At 31.0% G+C, this 4499-nt stretch overlaps 1 long non-coding RNA gene and 3 other non-coding genes across 4 annotated transcripts; all 4 read left to right on the top strand.

The window, feature by feature from the left end:
• Positions 1–636, top strand: LOC110009713 (uncharacterized). The gene is made up of 2 exons (XR_002284594.3): positions 1–249; positions 325–636. It is a non-coding gene; the product is annotated as an uncharacterized LOC110009713 (long non-coding RNA).
• On the top strand, positions 386–481 carry LOC119369719 (small nucleolar RNA Z103). Its single transcript, XR_005177290.1, has one exon. It is a non-coding gene; the product is annotated as a small nucleolar RNA Z103 (small nucleolar RNA).
• On the top strand, positions 530–622 carry LOC119369723 (small nucleolar RNA Z103). The gene has a single exon (XR_005177294.1). It is a non-coding gene; the product is annotated as a small nucleolar RNA Z103 (small nucleolar RNA).
• A 33-nt stretch (positions 637–669) lies between the features above and the next one.
• Positions 670–753, top strand: LOC119369724 (small nucleolar RNA Z103). The gene has a single exon (XR_005177295.1). It is a non-coding gene; the product is annotated as a small nucleolar RNA Z103 (small nucleolar RNA).
• The last annotated feature ends 3746 nt before the right edge of the window (positions 754–4499 follow it).

Below are 4499 nucleotides of genomic sequence, written 5' to 3'. Positions count from 1 at the left end.
CTTGCACACCTTGCCCTTTAGCCTATCAGGGTTTAAGCGACGACAGACCTGCCTATAAATAGCCAACTCTCAACACCTTTCTTCTTCGTAAGAACGGTGCTAGTCATAAATCTGCGCCTCCGCAAGCTAGCAAGTAACAAATTAGGGTTTTATAGTACTTAAATTTCTGTTTTTTGGATACATTAGGTTTTAAACGCGTCATATTCTGATTACCGTCGTTCAATTACAGCCATCGACGCTGCGTTTGAGGTGACGCGACATCGTTTTTCCCTTTCTGCAAAATTTATTTACGGAGCAAATCTGATTTTTCTTCATTGTCTGCAGATCTGGAGACATGTTTGTTTTGATTTATGTTTTTTTTGGTTTTTTGAGTGAAAAAGAAGAGATGGAGGTGATGAATATTTCCCCAAATGATCTACGCTGAATAAACTGAGCGATTGTTAAATCTCTTGTGAGATTCCAAGCCAGAATTCTGATCCATCCTTTTCGCTTATTTGATTTGAGATTGTTTTAGTTGAATTGGTTTGCGATGGAAGGGATGATTATTTCCCCAGATGAACGAAGTTGAACAAACTGAGCGATCTTTTCTCTAAGGAGAATCAAAGCCAGAAATCTGATCCGTCGTTTTAGTTATAAGTTTATAAATTAGAGAATGAAAATGTGAAAAAATTGAAAGGGATGATTATTTCTCCAGATGATTGAATATGAACAAATTGAGCGATCTTCTCTCTTTGTGGGAGGATTAGTATTAAATTAAGAGTAATATAGGTATTTTATTTAATAATTTATTATAATTTTGATAAATTTAATTATTGTTTTAAGAAATGTAAAATTAGCGATAAGTATTATGAAACAAAGTAATAATATTAAAATTAAAAAAGGATAATAACTGTTTTATTAATAATTTAAAATGACAAATAAAGTAGGAAAAAAAAATTAATTAATGAATTGGAGTGAAAGTTTATAGACCCTAAAATTCAGAAGTGAATCTTAATTCTCTAGGATAGAGAATTAAACATTAAGAGAGATTTGGACAGGGCAAAAAATTATCTAAAAAGGAAAAATCAAGACTTTGTATTGTTGAATGTAATAAATTTTGTTACTTTTCTTCTCTCTCATGCCAAATCCTATGTTTCAAATGCTTGATGAATATTCTTTTGGCATATTGAACCTCTAAACCAATAAAAAATTCTATCATTATTTTTTTTTCTATATTTCTATTATAAATACAATTTCAGCCAAAATTAAACTTCAATTTATTAGTACATCTCTTGAAAACTTCAATTTTAGTAGTTTATAATAATTATTAGTTTGGGAGTTAAGCCATCCATTACGCAGAATGATGAAAATTTGGCAACCCAATCTCCTGAAACATTTAAATTTTGATATTAAAATTAAGAAAAAATTACTATTATGTCCCTGTACATTGATCAAATACACTAGTCAGGACCTGTTTTTTTGTAAACTACATTTTGTAATAAAACTAAAACTTTAAGACCGGTCTATAATCTCTTCGGGTCTGGTTTATTGAACCAGAATCGTTGGTTCGATGAATCGGCTAGGCCTAATCACGGTGAGTGTGAGATTGTCATGAATTTTGGATAGAAAAATGACTTCAATACAATTTTCATGACCAAATTATAAAAAGAAATTGGTTGTTCATAGTCGGTTTAAAATTAACTGTGAAGTGGAGTGGTCATGATTACAGTTAAACAAAAAAAATATATAAAAGAATAGTTACTTACTGCCGGTGATTCTGATAGAAGTTATCAAGCTCGTAATACATAAAAACTGGACTTTTTATTTGTTTTGTGACAATGCTTTTCGCAAGTGTACGAAATCGCAACAAGTAATATATAATGAATAGAATATCGTTTCCACGAGAATTGTATATCAAGTACCAAAATTATGTTAACCTATAATTATTTAAACGGCAGTTTAGGAAAATTGTTTTAAGAATTTAAATTCAATCAAATAAAGATAATAAGGAGAAATCAAGCAAGCAATTTTTTTGATTAAAAGAAATCAAGGATTAAAGATTACTAGAGATTTTGACTTCACTTAATTCTATCCAATTTATTTTATTAGTTCGTTAATCAAATTTAATTGTTTAAGTAGGGGAAACAACCCTAAATTACTAATAAGCTCTCTCGATATATTGTTAGTTATTTTTACCCGGTCTAATTATCTATCTTTTAATAGCACAATCACACATGAATTAAATTATTAAGTTTTATAGTTTGTTTTGTGAATTCATAACCTAAAGTTATTAACTTATGAGAACCCCCATGAGCCAAACCATATAGCTTCCGCATCAAGTTATTATTATCATGTAAATTATCAACTTTTTCATATCAAAAACCCTTCTCACCGATAATGATTAATGAAATAACTCAATCCAAGGGAGAAACTCTTCCTGGAAGCATTAAGTTCAAGAATAAATTATATCTTGAACAAAGAAAAACAAATCTAATATTATAAATTGAAAAAGAAATTAAGCTACATCAAATCTCTAGTATGAGAGTTTAGTTCGACACAGTAATTAAATAAAACTCAATAATACTTGATAAAAATTCCATAATCAGAATAATGAAAGAAATAAACAAGATTAAGAGTTTAGAAATAAGAACTAGTCAACAATTAATTTTGGATGGCTTCCTTGAATCTTGGCACAGATCTTGAGCACTTGAAATCTTGAAGAGAGAAAGCTATGTAAGAGAATAATAGAATAAGAGATGCCCTCTACAATGAATCCTTCCTCTCTTTATATAGACTTCTTGGGAAAAAAATCCACCTTGTTTAGGGAATAAATCCCACCTTTTTTAGGGAATAAATTTCACCTTGTTTAGGGAATAAAGTTCTCAGTAGACTTTGAATTTCTCTCCATCATGACTCTTCAATGTGCCTAAATAGGATTAGAATTTGATTTGCATGTCAAGAAGGTATCTTAGGTGAGCCCATGGAAGTGATAAGGAGTGGCTGGCGTTTTTAACTCAAAATAGCACTTGGTTTATACCACGGGCGTGCTGGTAGGCACAGTATGAGCGTGCCGAAACTTGATTCTATGGAGGGTTCAGCACGGGTCGTGCTCAGAGGCACACTTGGAGAAGGACTTATGGCATGGGTGTGCCAAATAGCACGGCTAGGGCTTGCTAGGCTTTGAGTCTCTAGGATGAAATGCAGCACGGGCCATGCTTAGACAAGCATGCCTTTGGGTTGATATCCTCTTTGTGCACGGTCGTGCCATATAGCACGGCTTGGGCGTGCTAGAGTCTGAGTCTCCACTTGATTTTTCTTGAATCCAGCACAGGCGTGCTAATGGGCACGGGTAGGTCATGCTAGAGCCTGAGTGTTTTGCTTTATTTTGTTCTTTTCTGTGCCCAAAACCCTACAAATTTCCTTAAGACCAAGTGAATTATGATTGAAAGAAGCTTTACACAAAAACATAAATAAAACTAAATAAAGTAATTAAAAAATACTAATAAATCCTAATAAAACTACATTAAAAATACTATAAAATAATACTATCAAAATTTTCCAAACTTAAACCATTGCTTGTCTTCACGCAACAAAATAAAAGAAAAATACAAGTTAAACAAACTAACAAAGCTAGCTGAATATGGTTGGGGATAATTATTCACAATTTCACAAAGTATCAACAATCATTAACATGAGAATAAATCAAATGTTTCCTATGCTTAATTATATTCTAGCAAAAACTCAATTTTCAATAAAACACATTCTTTAACTTAAACATGAGTTAATAAGATTTTCAACACCAATAATTATTCAACTTATGACAAATAGAATATGAATTTTTACAAAAATTATTTAACCTTTAAATAAGATGTTTAAAAATAATTGAACATTCTCATAGGCAAAATTAGTCATCCCTTCTCCACTATTGAAATGCATACAATTTAAAAGATCAAAAGGTCTTTATCTAGGTTGTAATGGGATTTTAGGGATATAATCTTAGTTTAAACAAAGAAAAAGGGTAGCATGGTAGACAAAAGTGCATAATATCAAGATTTTCATTTATATTAAAATAAATTTTTATTTGTAGCTAGGGAGATCAACTTGAAGTTCTTTACTAGCTCAAAATTAGAATACTTTTGGCAAGGTCTCTTCATAACACTTTTGATAATTTCTTCTTTGCTAAAGTTCCCCAAACTTGAATTCTTGATTGATTGCTTCTTTTATGGGGTGTTTATTTTTGAGTTTTTCTGCTTTCTTCGCTTGCTAGTATTAATGAAATTTTCTCTCTTTGGTGTTATGTTTTGATAAAAATCAAATCCTTCAATTATGCATTATTGCACTCAGGGTAGAAAATTAAGTTGGTTTAATGGCCAGGTTTAATAAGGGTGAAATGCCAAATTGATTGCAAAGGTCACACTTTAACTTAGATGGCCTAGGCTAAATATGAAGTTTAACAAAGAATGCTTAAATCATCTCTTTCTAAATGTAAACATTTAAAATTTTTGTCTTGAAATGCCAAG

Source organism: Jatropha curcas, chromosome 4 (genome assembly GCF_041381405.1).
Source record: "Jatropha curcas cultivar XTBG-Jc1 chromosome 4, XTBG_Jcur_1.0, whole genome shotgun sequence".
NCBI classification, from domain to species: Eukaryota; Viridiplantae; Streptophyta; class Magnoliopsida; order Malpighiales; family Euphorbiaceae; genus Jatropha; species Jatropha curcas.
This window is presented reverse-complemented; position numbering and strand designations above follow the sequence as displayed.